Genomic DNA, 20,930 nt, shown 5'->3' with positions numbered 1-20,930 from the left:
ATTCTGAACGTAGAGTGGGGAAAATTTGGAGGATGGCAATCCTGAGCTCTGTATGAAGATCTGGGTTTGAGATACAACTTTGGGAGTTCTAAAGTTTCCTTCAATTTGGTTAAATATTTATTGGGCACCCTACCATTTGCTGGACACCAACCTACACATTTTAGGAACAAATATTAAGAATATATAGTGCTTCCCTCAGGGATCTCAGAATTAATGGGGAAAGCAGATATATCAATAAAAACTGAAATATTTAATAAAAGTAGGTATAAAGACCCATGAGGATGCAGATGCAGCAATAGTTAATTAACTAATTCCATCTTTGGAAGAGCCAGGTATTAAACAATTGAGCTGGAACTTGAAGGTTAAGGAGAATTTCCCTACATGGTCAGAGTGAGATATTCCAGGTAGAGGGGAAGGTATGAGTAAGTACAATTTCACATTTCATAAGGTAAACATGCTCTGGCATGCTGTAGGTTATAGCAAATTAGTTAATTCAGTGACTTAATTAGTTAAATCAGTTAATTCAGATACATTTTCCCTCATAATCTGGAAAATATATAGAGGCAAGTGCTCCTATAGACCTACAGGTCATCATATATGAGACTGGAGGACTTTTATTCATGGGGCTTAAAAAGAAGGACTGCCTTTCATCTACATTGCAAATTTCTATCTGGTTCTATACTATTTTATATTGATCTATGTTTTCTGTGCACAGTTCCATTTCTACCAAAGATGGAGCAGTCAAGTTTCCTGTCTCACAGAATGAAGGCTATAGCTGAACCCAGGGGGAAAAAGAAGGTAATCTTCCTTTGTTAAACATGGCCCTGGAATCATCTCAGGGCAGATACAACAGATCTTAGGAAACATTTTGTGAGCCCATCTGGCACCTCTGACACTGGATCAAGATTCTCTGAGCTTGAGGGATGGGGGTAGAGGAGAAAAAAGATGAGAAGGCACAGAGGAGCTATAAAGTGAGAACTTGGCGGTACCAGAATCTGAACAGCCAACTTGGAAGGTCATCCCAGAATGAGTGGAGTCAGCATTTGAGGACTGCCTGCCTGGTCTCCACTCCTGCCAGGGCTGCCCTTTCAGCCAGCCTGGCAGCACTGACCACCCAGCAGGTGTTCTGCATCCCTGTGTCCTAATCTCCCTCTATGTGGGCAACTCCCCTTTTAAAAGCTCCAGACACTGGTAAGCACTCCCACTGCTCTAGCAAAACATGGGGCCCCAGAAATCAAGGGATTAGGGGAGTCTTCGGGAAGAAAACCTTATGCTATTATTCTGCTGGGATAGAGTGGAACCAGTTCAAGATCAACACCAACTTGCCTGCTGCCCCAGGATAGGACAGTAATAATCTACACCCTCTCTAGAATCTTTCCTCCCCTTTCATTTTCGGTAACTTTGCCTTGAACAGTTGGGTTGTTGAGCCACAGCTGAGCACCAGAAAGGACTTTAAGGAACAGAATTTCCCACTTTTTCGATTCCTTTAAAAACAAGGGAATCTTCTGTGACAGCTGCTGTCCCAAAGTCCTTGGTCCTATGTTCCTTCCCAAGTCTTGGTCTCACTGTGCTGTTTTCCATGTCCTGAGAATCTTTTATTCTAGTGCTAGGAAGCTTGGTTTCTTTAAGCTGTTGCTTCAACATTTCTCTCTGGGTATAAATTTGGTTTTGTGTCTGGGAGCCCTGTTTTAAAAAAAAAATGTCATTTGGTAAGCCAAAGCTGTTAAATAAATGACATTACAACTGGCTGTCGGTAATAAAGTAAATAGTAAAAAGATAGCATGGCTGGCTGCTCCGTCAGATCTCAGACAACCTAGGACTGGACTTTTGTACTTTCTGCTGAGAAACGTGTGTGTGGTGACAGGGAGTTTGATGCTTTAACAGAATGACAGGCTTATGCACAAAGACACTGACTTTCTGAAGCATTGTGACAGCTTCTCCTCTCACTTTACTTACCCTGCAATGGAATGAGGTGGGCAGGCCGGTATTTGACAGAAGTCCAGCGTAGGGCAGTTAAAAACGCGCTCCCCAGGTCACACACAAGGACAGTCCTCAGGGTGAGGCCCGTTTCTGGACATTGTGCCGCCCTGTGCTCCGGTATCTGGACACGCCTCTCTTCTAACATGCTTTGTGTCCATGGTAAATTACTTCACCTGTCTCGTTTTCTAACCTCTACAATAAGGTCCTTCCAACTTTTAACTATCTTTCCACCGTGTCCCAGAGAACAGGAGATTGGAAATTGGTTGCAGGTGGAAAGAGGCAATGTTTGGTTTGCTAATTACGCTTTCAAGCTCTCTGGTCCGTTTCTTTCCTCATGCCAGCAGCTAGCTAACTTTTCTGTCAGCGTTCCTTTGAATTTGTTGACGGCACTTCAGCTCTTTCGGGTCCTGCCTTCTTTTTGGGAACAGGAGTGGGCGGAGAGGAAGGAAGTGTCCTGCAGCTACCAATATTTTCCTCTAGGAGGAGCCGCGCAGCCCAGATGAGAGTGACGCGCACCCACTCCAAGTCCTCGCCCGGGAACGCTTCATCCCAGCTCCGCGGAATGCTGGTCGGGTCTCGAACCGGCCGCTCTGAACTCCCGCTTCCCCTCGCGGCGGCCGCCCGGGTCCCAGGGGCTGCGGGCCGGGCCCGGCGTGACCCCTGGTGAACGGCGGCCGCCGTTTCCCACCCCTCCCCTCCCATCCTCCCTTCCCGTTTCACCCCGCCCCCTCCCCCTCCCCAGCCTGACAGCCCGAGAGCTGCCAAGCCCGGCGCAGCCATGGGAAGAGGAGGCGGTCTAGGGAGCGGCGGCGGCGGCGGCGGCTGCAGCGGCGGCTGCTGCGGCGGCGGCGGCGGCGGCGGCTGCTGCTGCTGAGCCGAGGCGGCGGCGGGGACCCCGGGCTGGGGCCACGCAGGCCGGCGGGCCCTGCGCCCTCGGCCCACACGCGGACGCGAACCCGCGCTCTCTGTCCGGAGGCGAGGCTCGGAGGTACTGGAAGGGGGCTCCGGGATCGAGCTCTTACGTTCCCCCTGTTGTGTCAGGGGGCCTGGGAGTGGACCCTGGGACGCCAGTTGTTTGTGAAAGTGGGGATCTGCCTTATATATTTACACGGATAATTTTTTTCCGGGTGACTTGGAGGTTGGCCGTACTCCCCTTCTCCTCGCCAAGAAGTTGTTTTCTGCTGGTGGGTAGTTGTAACCCGATCCACGCTCTGGACGTATGTGTGTGCAAGTTGCGGGGGGTGGCGTCAGGGAGTTGGGGGTGACAGGCGAACCTTTCCACGCTGGCGCTTGCTCCGACCCGTGTTTGTGGTGCATGGAGGGGCTTCTTCCGAAGCCAGTTTTGTTAAAGACTTAGAAGTTTTGCGAATGTTTCTGTTTGACATCATCAGCCGGGCTGGGGCAGGAACCGCTGAGGCTCGGCTGCTGAGCGGGGAGAGGTCCCCCGCGACGAGGCGGGAGGAGAGGGGAGGTTGTCAGGCTGTGCGCGTCCACACCGCGCTCTCCTCCCCAAAGCGCACCTCCCTTGGCGCGTTTGTGCGGGCTGCAGCCGCGCATTGACACTCTAGGAGCTGGGGTCAGTAGAGTCACGGCCACCAGTCCCCGTGAGCGGGGGTGGGTGGAGATCGTGACGAGCCGAGCTTCCCCAGCCCTGGACATGCTAGTGGTTATGAAATCAACCAGGTTTAAAGTTTTGACAGAACTGCCCGAGGCTCGAGAGCCGCGGGTGAGTCCGGTAACGGCGGGTCTGGAGAGAAGACTCTGGCGGCGCGCAGTGGGTGCCTGGCAGGGTCCCCCACTTTCGGTTGCAGGGGTAAGTCTATTGTGGGTTGAGTGTTTTATATATAACCCGGGGATGGGGGACGCCTGCTGGGGCCGGGCTGCGGGAGTCGGTGGCCTGGCGCGGGTATGTGTGCTGAACGGGTGTACGTGCCTGCTGTGTGTGTGTGCGCGCGTGTGTGCGCCTGGGGAGGCGTGTCGGAGCCTGAGCCAGTAGGGTGTGCTGCGGGGGTAGGGGGGCGGGGGCGGAGGCCAAAGAGGTGCCGCCCGCCTGTTTGTGCCGCCGGGAGACCTTGGGAAGGACCGGGAAAGGTAACGGGAGGCCAGAGGGTTGGGGAGTCGCAGGAGTTTCTCCCTAAGACTTAAGTACCACAGACTTTAGAACACTAAAGCCGTTGCCTTGGAAGGGCTGAGGGCTGGAGGTGGAGGATTCTGGAACTCTTAGGATACCTGCAAAGGGAGGACAGGAATTCTAGATGTGTGGATGTATGGGTGCAGAGTCCCGGAGACGCGGGCCCAAGCTGGATCTATGGCTTCCCAGGGTGCTGTTGTCCACAGCCGCTGGGGTGTTTAGACTCCTTGGTATGAGTGCCTGGGAAGACACTCCTCCTTTCCTCACAGGTGTTGCGGCAGCTCTGCGCCTTGAGCAACTGGTGCGCTAGGCTATTTCTTCTGGGTCACCCTGGAAGTCCTTTCTCTGGGGTGCCAAGCGATAGACCTTGGAGATAACTAGTGTTAAAACATTTCCAGAAATTAAAATGCTGGACTGAAACGAAATAAAATGATTTAGTAGACAGGATTGTTGTTTCCATCTTTTCTGTGACTGAGGAATCGCTTTACTTTTGAGAAAAGCAAAGTTCAGTGTTCCCAGATTAGATTTCAGGAGGTCTGGGTCATTTATGGTTTCCCTTCAGATGGACTTTAGATGGAGCTGAAAAGATGTGTTTTAAGCCCAGAGACCATTGGAAAGCATCATTTGTAGCTTAAGTATGTCCCATCTCTCATCTCCTTTCACCCTTGTAAACTTTTTGCTTCACATGAGTCTGAGGAAATTTGGTGAGTCAACATTCAGCTTTTCTTTTGGAGTAAATATATTGCAGCAAAATTACAGTTTTGGTCTTCCGAATGGCATGGAAAGCCAACACTTAATGGGCAAAGGTGTGAAAGGAAAGGCTATAAATGAATTGACAAAGTGATGACATGAGTGCATTTTTTTTCAAACTGAGCATAACTTTGCCTTGCAAATACTTGTTCTAGGCAGAATTTTGGGCTGTTTTTGATTATTAGTTTTTAAACAGCAGACTCCACATCATAAACCTCTTAAACGTGGATACTAGATGCTTTCTTGTGCTGTCTCTGGTGCCTGTGTTAACAGGTGTTTATGATGCTTGGTAACCTATGGGGTTGTCATGTTGAGTATCTTAGCTCAGGACATAATGTTTATAGCATAATGTAATAAAGGAGCCCTAGTTAGAGCTGCTTCTGCCAAGTGCATGAAGCACCCCAGCATGGAAACAAATCTTAAAGTTGGTCCAGCTTGGCGAGCCTTTTTGGCTATCTGCTGGTAAGCATTGTTAAGTAAATCTAAAGCTGAGTGCTAGAATGAGAATGTGGCACAGCGTTATTTAGCTTAGAAAAAAGGCATGGGTTATATATTTTTAAATCTGCTAATCTTAAGCTTCTCTGGTCATTCTACCGGTAAATTGCACAATTATGGAGAGTTGGTTTACTTGCAAAGAACGCGTTTTTGGCAAGTATGTCAGTAATGAAATTAACCTCTATTTCTCAGCGTGTTCACATGTGCCCATACCAACCATCACTTTTTCTTCTTAAAAAAAGACAACCCTATAATCTCTGTGGTAATGATTTAAATAATATGAGTATTCAAATCACTGAATCAGTTTCTGAATACTGAATTGGTAAGACCTGAAGTTTAGTAAGACTGGAGTCAGACCTCCATTAACTGTGTGAACAACGCAATATAGGCTATCTTTTTGGCGAGTGATTTTTTTTCAAACTGGGACAGTATAATGTAAATAATATACCCAATAAAATGGTTGATTAGTATGATCACTGACTTTAGAGGTAAGAACTTCCACCTTGGTAGCCCTCCCTGAGAATGGGCCAGCTTACCTCTTCTTGGGAGTAATCCGATGAGAATCTTGCTTCCTCACTGGCCAGTCCATTCTAGGAGAGATTCATGTTTAAAAATTCTGCCTTGCGCTGAATCAACATTTTCTATGCATTGGCCTACCATTAAGGTGCTGGAGTCACACATAATGAATCTAATTAAGTGCTGTATTAGGAAACAGACATAATGCTCCTTTTTCTAATTGAAGTATATTGTCAGTTACAATGTGTCAGTTTCTGGTGTACAGCATAAAGTCCCAGACATGCATATATATACATATATTCATTTTTGTATTCTTTTTTGTTGAAAATTATTATATAATATTTAATATAGTTCCCTGTGCTATACAGAAAAAAACTGTATTTTAATATATTTTTATGTATAGTGGTTAACATTTGAAAATCTGAAACTCCCAAATTTATCCCTTCACACTACCTTTCCCCTGGTAACCATAAGATTGTTTACTATGTCTACGAGTCTGTTTCTGTTTTATAGATGAGTTCATTAGTGTCTTTTTTCTTTTTCCTTTTTATTTAGATTCCACATATGCGTGATATCATATGGTATTTTTCTTTCTTTTTCTGGCTTACTTCACTTAGAATGACGATCTCCAGGTCCATCCATGTGCTGCAAATGGCATTACTTTATTCTTTTTTAGTCACTGAGTAGTATTCCATTGTATAAATATATCGCAACTTCTTTATCCAGTCATCTGCTGATGAACATTTAGGTTGCTCCCATGTCTTGGCTATTGCATATAGTTGCATCTTTCTGAATATTCTTTTTTGCCTATTCCTGGAGCTGTTCTTCACCCACTGTGAGGCCCACCTTTTTCTGCCCTGACCAATATGCCCTTGATTCCACATTCTCGCCATCCCTCCTAACATATGTCCTCTAAAACCCAGATGTGAAATCCTTAGTTCTGGACTTTCTACATCTGTTAAATCAGCTTAATATTCACGAGCTGTTTTAGCCATATCATTACACTGTTCATGACACTAAATTTCAAACCTGTAAGCAACTAATTCTTTTCAGATTATTAATCATCCACAGTCAGAACATTATGATAATAGTTTCAAAACATTTTTTCATGCCTGAGCTTCTATCAGTCTATGGGAAGTGTAATACTATGCAAGTAAATGGAATTCTACACGCAACTACATAATTCCTCTCTGTCAAGGAATACCAACCCCCAAAATAGCAGATGTAAAATGTTCTAAAGACAAGCAAATTGAGGCTGCTTACTACAGACGGGTAGAGACTACGTTGCGAGGTCCTCTTTTTACGGACCTCTGCTTCCATGAGCATGAGTCAGTCTTAGCAACCAGCATGCATCAAAGGCTTGTGCTGTCCCAGTCCTAGAGAGTATGCCATCTGGCCCTACGCGAGATGAAAGTACAGCAGACTGAAATGTGTCCTCAGGCAACTGGGATTTAAGATGTACATACAGAACATGACTGAGTCAACAACCTTGTCTCCCTCTGGAGCTGATGCCACAGGGAAGTCTAGAGCAGAGATATCTCACCATCACCGCTATGGGAGGTTCCCTAATGCTCAGCACTTACTGAGTCCTCACCTTCTTGGAGGAAGGAAACAAGCTGGTACATATAGCAGAGAAGGTGTGCTTCAGAGGCAGCCGTGTGGGGACGCATCGGAGCTCAGTGTGAGTCTGAGCTTTACCGCTAACATGCACATTCACTCCTCTGGGACTCACTTTTCTCCGGTGTGAAAATTTGTATGTCTACCGCCCAGGACTGAGGTGTTTCCACACAACCTCTGTAGGATTTCTGGCCCGTCCTCTGCGTTCAACACCTACCTGTTAGGATTGGTTTCTCTCTTAGGAGTCTGTCGGAGGCTTCCCAACTAAAGTATGTTTCCCCTCAGAATCTGCCACAGCTGAGAATCTTCTGTCTTCCTGCTGGAAATGTTTTATGGTTGATGATGATGACAATGTTGTTTATTTCAGCAAGTCTGGACATGAAAGAAATGGCTGTCTTTCCTTGGCAAAGAGGAAAAACCTACTGTGATATAGTCTGACATCTGGGCCTATCAGAAATCCCTACTATGTGCACAGACCTTCAGTCAGGACGAGGGGCCAGTGACAGTCCTATGCTCTTAGTCAAAAGTGTCTTTGCTGTCCCTGTCATGTGTGTATATGTTTGCAGTGAGATTCTTCACTCATCCCTTAGCATTAAGGTCTCTATCCACACTACATTTGCTTCTTTGCTTTATTCTGTTCTCATATAAAGGAGGAGATGATCTAGGAAGTGCATTTTTTTTAATTCAAAAATCTATCTCACTACTCCCTACCTTCTATTCACCTTCCCTCTCTGCTCCAAAAACAATTGTGGCAGACCCACTGATAAGTACTCAGGCATGTAATTTCTAAACCGAAGTTCTCCTCTGCTATTAGAAACCCCCCAGTTAGGATGGCATAATACGAAATAATAGTAAACGAAGTGTCAGGAAGCCTGCGTCTCCTCTAAGCTCTGTCTCTAATGGGCTTTGTAATTTTTGCAAACTCAGTCAGGCTTCCTGTTTTGGTTACTGTTGGTCAGGGAATCAGCCTTTGTCCTTGGTCGGGATGATGGCATATGATCTTACGTCATCCCATGAGCTTGTCTTTGGACACCTTCAAGTCATGTTATTGTTATCCCAGAGAACCTCTATTTGACAAAGCAAAGCAAAGAAGAAGCTGGAGAAGTGTATGCAAATGAGAAATTGTGGAAAGATTCCTGAGGACAGAGCCTTTACAAGGGCTTCTTCTCGTAGGGGTAGAAGAAGATACCAGAATCCCTGGGCAAGATAATGATGAATGAAGAAGACACCCCCTTTCTATACCAAACAAGTCAGAAAGATTAAAGAGAGAGCAGTAAAATGAAGAGGAAGGATCTGTCGTATCAGCAGCCAGAGTAACATCTTATTTCCCCTAGAGACATTGGCGAAACAATACTTTGCTTGTCAGAGAATAGACATTCAATAAATATTTCATTAATGATCTGAGTGCATAGTAAAACAGAGAGAGAAACTGAAGTGTTGACAAGAAGTCTGTGGAGAGTTGGGGGCGAAGGGATGTGGGTAGGATCAGGTGATAACCAGGACCTAAGCTTACAGAGCAAATCTGGAATTCTTCTTACATTAACGGTGGCACCCAAACTCGATGACCAACTTTCCAAGGTGTGGATGTTGTTCAGGGCCTTAGGAACATATAGAACTTTTTAATATTTAAAGCAAGATGGAGACATTTTGAATTTTTCTAAGGGACTCCAGAGGACTTAGGAGACACATCCAGTTTGCCAGCCCTTGGTACACCCCTCATCACAGAGCATGGCATTTTCACTCTCTTTGTCTTTGTCCTATACACTTTAGTGTTTTTATTATTTATTCTTTCAGTAAGTTGAGGGTATGTGCCAGTTAATTATGTCATCTGAAAAGTACTTTAAAAACTACTTGGGAAAAGATGCTGAGTAAATAGAATATTTATTAGTTGACAGGATGCAGGTTTGGCCAGGCTAGTGGTATTTTTGAGATCACTGTGAAAAATCAAAGACAGAACACATATTTATTGAGCTGTTACTGTGTTCCCAGGAATGTGCCGGGCCCTGGGGAATATAAAAGTAGTATCAGGCATGACCCTTGATTTGGTGACCTAGCATTCAAGCTAGGAAAGCAACACTAACAGTGTACATAGTGTGACTACCGAACTGCTGACAGTGATACAATGTAATGAAAAATTACGTTACACGATTTAAGTGCTACATTTATTTAGACAGAAGGGAGACCTGTTTGGACTAAAGTGTTTGAGGAGAGGCTCTATGGGCAAAGTGGCTCCAGAGCCAGAACTTAAACCATGGTAACGTTTTTTGATAGGTAGACATTTTGTGTGAGGAGTTTGGGAACTGAGCACTGGGCAGCGTATCTGGAGCTCCCTGGGGTTACTTGTAACCAGAAGCAGGTAGGGTGTGCCAGGCCGTGGGTTTGTTTTCTGCTGTTAGCCCTTCTCCTTTATTGTGAATGTGGCATACAAGGCCACCTCTTGGGCAGGACGACTGGGATGGCCACCCTGAGCCTAGTCCTTACCCGGCAGTGGTGACTATTGCAGGATGTCTCTGCAAACTTCTCCTGTGTGATCATTATATATATTCAGTTTTAAAATTTGTTCTTTAAACAGAATTCCAAGAGGTCTATTAAAGATACCAATAGCACTTCCTTTGAAGAATAGTATCTTGACTGGACCCTGCAATGGTAGAGCTGGCCTGGGGTTTCTGCCTCCACTCCCGCTTCCCTGCCACGTGCTTATACTGACAGTCTTGACCCAGTAGAGCCATAGGCCCTCACAGAATTTGAGATCCTCCACCAGTGATTCTCAGCCATTCGCTAAAGCAAGGCCTAGGGGCATTCAGAAATCCAGTTGTTACAGGACTGGAAAGTTACAGGATTTTAGTGCCCGGAGTCAGGGATGCTAAATCTCTGTAATGCCAGGGGCAGCCCCACCCAAGGAATAATCTACTAGACCCCCAAGGAAAGCTGAATCCAACATCCTCACTTTATTTATGGTGAGGAAATTGGCATGACAAGACTTCCCTAGGATTAAACTCCACGGCAACAGTGACAGATTTATAACCCACTTCTAGCTTTCTTTCAAGGGCTCTTTCTGCTGCGCCTCCTTCCCAGTCATAACCGTCGACTTTCACCATGAATAACACGTGGTTTATCTCCATCATTCACGTATGAGGGTGATAGTCAGCTGTGTTAACTATCTGAGTGGGTGGGTTGTGAACTTAGACAAGTGACACTTGGCCAGCAGCTCTGTTTCCTGGGACCATGCAGAGATTGGCTTGTGAATTAGGGCTGGCAGATGCCCACTGGGATGGCAACCACTGCAAAAAGCCTAAAGGCAGTTTGGCATTCTGGACAGGGCACGAGATAGGCTTTGGGATCAGACAAATCTGGCTCTGCTGCTTACTGAAGTGGGGGCGGTGATTCTTCCTTCGAAAAGTTGTTGGAGTTTAAACGAATCTAAACAATGCCAGGCCGGTGTTGGACACCACAGAAAGATGCCTTCCCATAGCACCCTCCTGCTCTAAGAGAGGAGACTTCAAACCTTCACTCATAAAAGATCACTTGGTACTAATTGCTTCTTTTATATTTTTTCTTCTCCTTTCTCTGATCAACCAAAGTTAATGTGCCCAGACTGTTACCATACAATAAAAATGAAAGATATGTCTGGATTGGTGGCTTATGAAATTTGGCTCTTAAAAGCAATAGTAAAAGCCATTCCCAGATATATATGTTTGTCAGAGAGATTTCTATCTGCCAGTACTGGGAGACCCTCCTTAGGTAAAGTGACACTTTTGGTGAGTTAAGGGACAAAGCTGGCTAGGCGGGTGATGGGGGTTGTGGTAAAAGGCCCCTCTGGGTAAAGAACTGCCTGTGATGATACACTGTAAGATGTGAGAACCTAAAAAGAGGCACACTTTCCCATTATTGGAACACTTTAAAGTTGACTCTCTTTGTTAAAGGTTGATTTTCTTAAAAGGTAAAATCATGAGTAGCCTACAGATATAAAACAAACAGATGTAAAATAATACAGATATTAATGAAGAAAGGAACTAGAAAAGACGTGATAGCCATTTCCAAGGAGAACCACAAATGTGTATATGGTAGAGGAGTATTGAAATGAATAGGGTAATCAATTACATTCCATGGGGCACAACTGCTTCACCTTTGTATGGACAAAAATTACTTTTATAGCTCATTTCTTCAGGTTAATTTCTGACTCCTCAGAGCTATAAAATAACATAGAAAAGACAAAAGCTCAGATCCCTGTATAGGGTCAGCTAATCCCTGGAGGCTCAGCACTCCACTGAAAGGCTAGCGGTAATCTCCTTTCTCTCCTCATCGTCCAGCGTTTTTCCTTACACTGTCATGATTCCACTGGCCACTCTTCCTGCTTGAACTCCATGGTTTGTGGATGAAAGTTTAGTGAGGTGAACCCAGGACCCCATGCATGATAAGCATGCTCTCTACCACTACGCTATTACCCCCACCCCGTTTCCCTTAATATTAACATTCATAATCATGATATATTTGTCAAAACCAAGAAACCAACATTAGTACAATACTATTAACTGAACTCCAGACTTCATTCAGATTTTCTTGGGTTTCCACTAATGTCCTTTCTCTGTTCCAGAATTCAGTCCAGAATATCACATCACATTTAATTATAACATTTTAAAATTCCATACATACACTCTTTTATTTGGACTCTCTCGTATATTCAACTGACTAATCTTTGTAACTAAATAGTAAGCTTTATGAGTGAAAAATACAATGATGTTGATATCTAACATCATCTTGGGCACAGGGCATGCTCTCAAAACAAAACAACAGTAAGAACAAAACTTTATTCAGTAGGCAGATGTGTAGCTGAGCCTTCGTCAGTTAACTAAGAAGTCCTTATAACAGTGTGACAACTTGGAAGAAATTTGACTTTGAACATGTATCCTGAACATCAAGTGTGAAGCAGGACCCCCTAAGTCAGACACGACCCACTCCCTTCAATGTGCTTGGCTTTGTGTGTACATGTCACACTTAATCCTGCTCACTGTGAGTCACGTAGCCTTGAGCGCCTCGGGAATGGAGCTCGGGGAAGTGAAGTTACTTGTGCAGGGATTCACAGGTAGTAAATGACACAGTTGAAGAGAGAAGTTTTCTGGCTTCGGCGCCTACACTCTTAGTACCACACTCACTTACTCCCTCCCACTCTTCTCCACTTGCCAAACCCCTATCCTTGGTGCCTTTGGATAGGTGTGCAGCCTTTGACAAAATCAGTATCATGAAGCATGCATGGTGTATTTCTTAGTAAGCTGGATTTAGTGTCAGCTTTGGATCTGGGGATTATTTTCAGAGCCTGCCTAACAATTGTCAAACGTGTTATCTTGATATGCACATATATTGACCATAAAACTCATCAGAAAGTCATCTTAATAAAGTTTTGATCTAATCCTAATAATAGGCTTGGAAGCAACCAAGCCTTGTGTAATTGCTTGTGTAATTGCTTGTGTAATTGATGTTGTGTAATAATTCAAATATTTTATTATTTTATCATGTGTTTGAGTTTGGATAGTTAACCTCTATGTCTTAGTCTTTCCATAGTTACTATTTTTTTTTATATTTTACATAAGGGATGCGGAATATTTAATGAAATCTTTGATCTTTTTACTTGCAATGTCCCAACTGAAAATTACCGTTGGCTACCTTGGAACTAAGGGCATGAAATTCAAAAGAAGAAATTCTGATAAATTATTCGAGCTTTGATTCTGAGAAGACAAATAATGTAGATATCTAAGGCTACCCAATGCTGAAATTCCTCTAACCTCTAAATCTAAGTTCAGAAAAGAATAGACTTTAAAGCTTTTTGTTTATTTTTGCTTTGATTGCAAGTTGTTAGAAGCTTAGAGTTAGTATCTAATGGCACAATCTACATAAAACACAAATTATTGGCTCTGAATGAGATCAACTTCGAAGAAGATACAAAGGGACAATCATGTAAAAATGTTTTTTTCTTAGAAGGAATAAATATGGTTTGACTGAAAGGTAATCCCTACATATTCTACTGTTTAAAGCATTGCATGTTTTTAAAGGAGAAAAAGTATTACCTTTCAGATCATGTATATGAAACTTTTCTGTACTTAAATGGCTACATTTAGTTGGCCTGGTTTTAAACCATGAGCTTTGATCAAATGGTCAAAGGACCATTCGACCTTTAACCTTCATATATGAGATTACAAACACAAACTCTTCATGAAGATTTGCAAACGGTGCTCCAGCAAGCAGGGCCCTTGGGGTGTCCAGAGGAGAGGGCCCCCCGGCTCCACTGCCTGCTTCCACCCTGCAAAGTGCTGTGCGTTCATCTGTTTTATACACAGCACTTCTGAGGAAATTGAAGTTGAAGAAACAGCCTCTTTGCTTTCAAAAAACAAATGAACAAAAATATTTAAACCATATGTTTCCTTCTGTTGTACAGACTGCTTTTCTGACCACCTCTCTATAGGAAGCCCTCAGATTTCTGGAGGAAAAATTAGCTTTTCTATGTCAAATTAGTTTTTTTTTTAATGTGTAAATTCAGATTTACTTTCATAACTGCGAGATTATAAGCTCCTACAGGTCAAAGGAGTGTGCATTCTCCACCTGTTGGACACTTGATGAATACTTTGCTTCACCCATTACTGTTGTGTGGGCACCATTAAGGCCATGCTCACTATGACCAGGGGATGTTTCAAAGCCTTTTTTCATGTTACGTTATTTAATCCCACACAAAACCCCTTTGAGCCTGTTTCTACATTTGGTGAAACTATGACACAGGGAGGGACCCATAGCTGGTGAGTAGCACAGTCAAGATTCAAACACAGATCTTCCTACTTCCAAATGTGTCTAACGCCCATGCTTCTGGCCACTGCCCATGTGGTGGTTTTAAAAATATGTCCACAAACTCTTTGATACTCTTCCCATCAAGAGGTGGAGTCCAGGTTTCCTTCTCCTGGGGTATGGGCTAGACTTTGTGACTCATTTCCACTGAACAGAATAAAGTGGAAGTGAAGATGGGTGACTTTGGAGACTAGATCATTCGAAGGCACCGTGGCTTCTGTCTTTGTTGCTCTGTCTCTTGGATTCATTTTGGGGGAAACCAACAGCCATGTTTTGAGCTGCCCTATGGAGAGGCCCACATGGAAAGAAAGTGAGGGATTCCCACAGCCAGTGTGGAATGAAGAACTCAGGTCCTCAGTCCAGACACTGAAGCCTCTTGACAACAACCACCATGACAGTGACCTTGGAGGTGGAGCCTTCAGCACCAGTCCTGCCTCAGAATGACTGCAGTCCCCTCCCCGCCAACAGCTGGGCTGCAGCCTCATGAAAGACCTGAGCCAGAATCACCCAGCTAAGTCTCTTCTGGGTCCTTCCCCCAGAATGTAAGATAATAAATATTTGTTGTTTTAAACTGCTATATTTGAGTTAATTTTTTATGCAGGTAATAGAGAACTAAGGCTTAGCCTAACATTGCCTTGATCATTTTTAAAAGTCTAAATTGTCTTAATTTCATTGTCTTAAATTTTGAAATATCAATACAGCAAGGAAAAATTTTCCAGAAAAAAAAAAAGACATGCTGCCAAATATAAGTAGTAAAATATTAATGTCCAGTTAACATAATAGTTAGAATGACTTCTCTGGGATTTGAGATTTTGTAATTCAAAGGACAACTGCTTTAAAACTCCATGATTTAAAGAGGAAGGATATTTATAATAACCACGTTGTTGAAGATAGCATTTTGAACTTTTAAAAAATCCTCATGGGAAAACTCAGGAAGTATTTTGTTGGGTAAGTTATCGCTCATAATCTGAAATTGTCAGGAGCTTGCACTTTACATTATTTCAAGAGGGATATAAAGTGGAGTTGAATTTTAACCCCTTCCCTAGTGATTTCACTCAGCTCTTCAAAGGGGGTCTTAAAAGCTCATAGGTCAAGCCATGTCTTGGTTTGCTCTGCCTGACAAATTGCATTAACTCTGTTTTATGGCCACTTGTAGTTTAATAAATTACTTGGACTTTGATTAATATCTTTTGAGCTTAAGCCCAAGAATTTGTAAAAGACTTTGGGATATAGTACTATAAGCTTATTTAAAGATGAACTCTGAAAGCTGGAAGGAGATGGATTAACGCTGGTTTTAGTACATGCATAGGTACTGCATTTGGAGCATTTTAAGTCCTTACTTAAGGTCCTAGATGATTTGTCTTTTAAAAAGTATGTGAAAGTGATTTTTTTTCTTATATATTTACAAAGTGATTGAAGTCATTTAAGGAATCCATTCATGAAGTATAGCTAGTTCTTGTTGGGTATTCAGAATGAATATAAAGTAGAGATACCAGTTTTCTTTCCCTAAATTGGAGAACGCAGATCGGACCCTATTAGTCCTTCCCTTTTAATGTTTTTGTTTTCTCCATGCATCTTGCACCTGAAAAACTATAAAAAAAAACTTTAATATTGAACTGGACTTAATACTATATGCTTGACCTTGATTCTTGAGTTTGTGATTCAGGGGAGGATAAAGATGAATTTTGAGGCCTGAATATAAAGATCTATCATGACTGTAATTCATTCGTTCACGCACTCACTCACTCACAAACTCAGTCGTTAACTCAGTCTACATTTTGCCCAGCAGAGCAGTGGACTAGGAGCTGGGGTATAATGATAAGCAACTCAGAAATAGCCTCTGCCTTATAGAAGTTCGTGGTCTAGAACAGAGAAAGACATTGACCAAGTATAGTCAAAAACAGTTCTAAGTACTGTGAAATAAAAGTATAAGGGGACCTGACCCAAGTTGGGGCTTGGTGGTTAGGGACGGCTTTCGTAGGAAGGTATTTGAAATCTACAGGAGTGGAAGTGGGAGGAAGAAGGGAGAGGGAACAAGAGCCAAGAAGATACCCAGGATCACTGAGGTCTGAAAGCAGTGTGGCCAGAGCGCAGAGCGTGGCAAGGAGCATCACCCAAGGAGAGGCCAGAGAAGTGAGCAGGGACTGTATCTCACGTGGTGTTGCCGGCTGTGTTACATACAGTCTTTATCATAAAGTGATAGAAAACCATTGAAGGTTTTGCAGCATGGAAGTGACATAATCAGGTTTGCATTTTAAGGAGGTCACCTGGCTCTAGAATGAAGACTGGATGGAGGAGGAGTGGAAAGAGGTATTCAGGGAAATGGATTATTTAATCTGTTGGAGCCAGAGATGTTAGTAGCTTGGACCAGGTGGAGAGAAGTGAAGAGACTTACAGTTATTTATGGTTAATAGATTTACCACTTATTTATGTAGGAACATAGACTGGACTTAGTACTGACTTGGATGTGACTGGGTGAGGGACACCGTGACAGACTCCCCAGTATTTGGCTTCTCAGGTGAGAGGGGAACATGGAGGGAGATCAGGCCTAGGGCAGGGAGAGTAGTTTCATTTGGGGACACTTTCAGTTGGAGGCCTCTTTAAGACAACCATAAGGAAACTCAGTGCTGTCTTGGTCGGGAGCAGAGGTATCTGGAGATATAAATTTGGAAGTCAGTGGTTTACACATAGTATTGAAGCCACAAAGTTTTCACTCAGAGTGAAAACGGAGTGAAAGAAGAAAGTATAGGTCTGTGCCATAAGGAATTCCAAGGTTGACACATAAGAGTGAAAAATGTAACAGAGAAGATGCTACAGTGTCATCTCAGAGGCCAAGGGAAAGGAATCATTTAAGATGCTGATGAAGGGTAAAGTAAAAAACGTCCTGTAAATATCCTTTGGGCTTGTGAAATGAACATCTTGAAGGACTTCAAGGGGAACTATTTTGGTGTCATGATGGAGGCAGAGGCCAGAATGAATTGTCACGGGACAGGGATGGGAAGTGAAGAAAGGGAGACGTGGATATAGAAAACTCAAGATGTGTGGCTGTCGAGGGAAATGGAAGGATAGAGCTTTAACTAGAGGAGGAGGGAGAGTTCAGGGAGAGGTTTCTAGACATGGGAGACCTGAGCTTGTTTGAGGGTTGATGGGAAAGAGCAATGGAGAGAATGAGGGGGTGGCTTGAAGACAGAGAGGATGGGTGATGAATCGTGTAGGACCCCTGAGAAGATGTAAGTGGATCGATCCAGAGAACAGCTGGAGGGACTGGGGAGGAGAAAGGATACCTGCCCTTCTGTGCTGGAGGAAGGAAGAAGGGATGTGTGCAGATGCGGTGGCATGGTAGCTGCAGGTTAAATGCATTTCTATTTCATGGCTTCTTTCTGCATTGGAAAGTAGTTGAATGGGCAAGAGAAAGGGATGGCATCCTGGCAAAGAAAGGAGGTGATTTCATGTTTTTTGAGGAGGACAGAGAAAGCTTGAATGTGAAAGGGAGTAAATTAGTAAAGCTTAGTAGGATTTCTAGTCATGACATGAAGACCTAGTTGAGATTGATGATGACAAATTCATAGTGATCCATTGAAAATGGATTATAAAGTAGTTGGTCCTTTCTGGAGGTGTTCAGCCGTTTACCAAGCACAGAGAAGGTGGGATCATCTAGGCTGAGGTTCTGTCGGAGAGCTGCGATGAAAAGATGGCAGCAGCAAGGGAGCCTTTGGAGTGATAAACCAGGGATCTCAGCTGGTCAAGAAAAAAAAGGTAAGACAGGAGAGGGAGAGGGTAGAGATCTGTGTGAAGGTTGTAGCCAGAGTAGGTGATTAAATGTGATAGGAGAGTAGGAGTCAGTGATCAGAACAGGATGCTGTGCCCCAGAACAAATACATTTGTGGACTTTAAGGGTGGGGCCTAGGGATTCAGTGCTTTTATTTTTTTTAAAAGAATATAAGGATGTAGTGTTAAAAAAATGGAATATGTTGCAGTGATTATTACTAAGCCCATGATGATAAAAGATACTAACAGTGTGAAGTCAAGATAAAGACATAGAGGAAGCAGTCCAAAAATTGTGCCTTTAAAGCAAAACAAAACAAAACCCCAAAACCTTAATTTCCTTCTTCGCAAACTGAAGTCATAAGCCTTACCCTCTTGCTCATTTTCTTTGATATTAGAAGTCCAAAGCAAAGAAGGAAAGATTATTACCAGGAAGATAGTCCAATTCAGGACAATTTACCTGATGCTTTGTCAGGGCATCGTGTCAAAGGCCTTTCATGTCAAGGGCGTTTTCTCGAGAAGATTATAAGAAGATTCAGGTAGACACGAATTAGATTGTGCAAACACTGGCATACGTTACCAGTGTATTAGTCGGGGTTCTCCAGAGAAATGAAACCAATAGGATGTGCATTTAATAGAAAGAGATTTATTCTGAGGGATTCACTCACACAATTATGGAAGCTAGCAAGCCCCAGTTTGCAGGGCAGGCTGGAGACCCAGAGCAGAGCTGATGTGTCCCTCCACGTTCGGAGGTCACCTGCTGCAGAATTCCCTCTGGGAGGTCAGTCTTTTATTCTATTCAGGCCGGCAACTAGTTGAGTGAGTCCACGTTCTGGAAGGCATTCTGCTTCAAGTCTACCGATTTAAATGTTAGTCTTATCCAGTACAAACCCAGAATCATGTTTGACCATGTACCTGGGCACGGTGGCCCAGTCAAGCTGACGTACAAAATTAACCTAACACCAAGGGAGGTTATAGCCCTGTCTTCTCTGGATTCGACAATAGCAAATATATTCAATCTACCTCGTCATTTGTCAAGTGCATCATGTATCTCAGGTGTTAATGTAGGACACAGACATTACACTCCAACTTTGAGTTCGCTTTGGTCTCCTTTGGGAATGGTGAGCATTCCATTTCTGTATGTATTTCTTGGCACTTTTATCTTACAACGCTTAGAATAATTCCGTGCACGTAGAAGGCACACAGACTCTCAGTGCCAGTGACAAGAGACTTCATAAGGATGCGCTTGAAGCCAAGGTTTTGTGAAGCAAGACGCCACAAGCAGGGAATAGATTTCCATGTGATAGTTGCTGTGAACATTAATCAGAAGGTTCACCACGGTGTTCAGCTCATACACCCGGCTTGGAGCAGAGGCAACAGCTGCAAAATCCCTCCTTTGTCCTTCTTTATCTCCATCTCACCATTGCCAAATCATCTTAAATAATTGTTGTTCTGACCACTCACTCTCTCAGGAATCATCTTATGAGCCTAATGATTGATTTTCAGATTCCTGAGCCTGGTTTTCGTAGCCCTGTGATGTCACCCCAGCCTACCCTAACTTTCTGCTGAGCTTCAAGCTCAGCTACTCCTTTGCCTTCAAAAAATTTCATTTGTTTCTGCCCGCATCTTTGTTCATGTTGTTTCCTCCACGAGGGCCTTTCTCTCTCTTTCCTTTCTGCTTTTCCTCCTCCTACTCTTCTTTTCAGGCTGAGCTCAGACACCACAATGTCAGACTCCACAGTGTCACTCTGATCCTTCCCCTGCGTCTGCTGCCTTTCCAGCTACAAGCTCCTTTTTCCTGTCCCCTAGCGCTTCACTGAAATGTTTGTTAAGACTCCCACTTTCTTCCAACTGAGTTTCTCATGGGTCTTACCGTATGTGGCTGCACTCAGGATGGAAGTCTGCAGCCTCCACGGTAGCCTTACTACAAGGCCAGGCAGACGATGAGTGCTCTTTGAGTTTTTGCTGGGAAAAATCAAAATAAAGGACCTAATGTGTAAAGCCTCGTTATGATTTACTGATTTCACCAAAGAAAGCGTTTTCATTGAATGTATTTTTTGCATATCCTTCACAGTGCTTAGCAAGTTGCTGGACAGTGGGCCATAGTGGGCATTCAGTAAATAGTAATTAATAGATTTATTCTGTATTTGACAGTCTTCGGATACATTGACATGAAATTAGAACTGGCGATACAAGTTTCAAAAGGTAACCTTATAGCTGATGCACATTATGAGGGAACTATGGTATCTTTTAAAGCCCAGTAAAGAGAAAAATGAATCAATCATGCTTCAGAATCATGTATGGAATTGTGCCGCCATCAAGCTCTGAAGCATCGGTGACGATGTCGTAGGAAACACCGTGCTCTGAGAGCAGCCGTGGCTTTATGTACCTAACAGTATGAGTGTGTTCTTCTGCTGGGGAAAAGACTTGGTGGTCCAGTAATCATTGTGGTTTTAAACAACGTTTTCATTTATGAACTTGACGTGACTATGATTTTCTATTTCCTCCAATCTCTGGTGGTGAGTTTTCTGAAGATATTCTTGTTTTCTCCTGATTTAAATCACAGCAAAAGAGACTTAGGTAAATATCAAGAGAATGCCTGTGACATCTGTCTTCTAATTTGAAAAGTATACGTCAGTTCAACCAAAGTTTACTTTTATGTCATACGTTATGTTGAGTAAGGAGGGTCTGACTTAAGCTCAGTGTGCTTAAGAGAAAGGAGTGCATTTTTGTTTGGTGGTTTGTCTTAACAAATTTTAAGGTCCTTTATTGAGATATAATTGATAAGTAACATTATGTAAGTTTAAGGTATGCATTGTGATGATCTGATACATGTATACATATT

General features: G+C 43.4%; 1 protein-coding gene across 1 annotated transcript in view; it reads left to right on the top strand.

Annotated features, from left to right (window-relative positions):
- Nucleotides 1-2,743: 2,743 nt before the first annotated feature.
- GHR (growth hormone receptor) overlaps nucleotides 2,744-20,930 on the top strand; it is a 238,473-nt gene continuing 220,286 nt past the window's right edge. The window contains exon 1 of the mRNA XM_072958742.1: nucleotides 2,744-2,968. The gene's annotated coding sequence lies outside the window, so the exon portion shown is untranslated. The remainder of the gene's footprint in view (nucleotides 2,969-20,930) is intronic.

The sequence above is a fragment of the Vicugna pacos genome, chromosome 3, assembly GCF_048564905.1.
Source record: "Vicugna pacos chromosome 3, VicPac4, whole genome shotgun sequence".
Lineage (NCBI taxonomy): Eukaryota > Metazoa > Chordata > Mammalia > Artiodactyla > Camelidae > Vicugna > Vicugna pacos.
The sequence above is the reverse complement of the archived record's forward strand: the minus strand, read 5'-3'. Positions and strand labels throughout refer to the sequence as shown.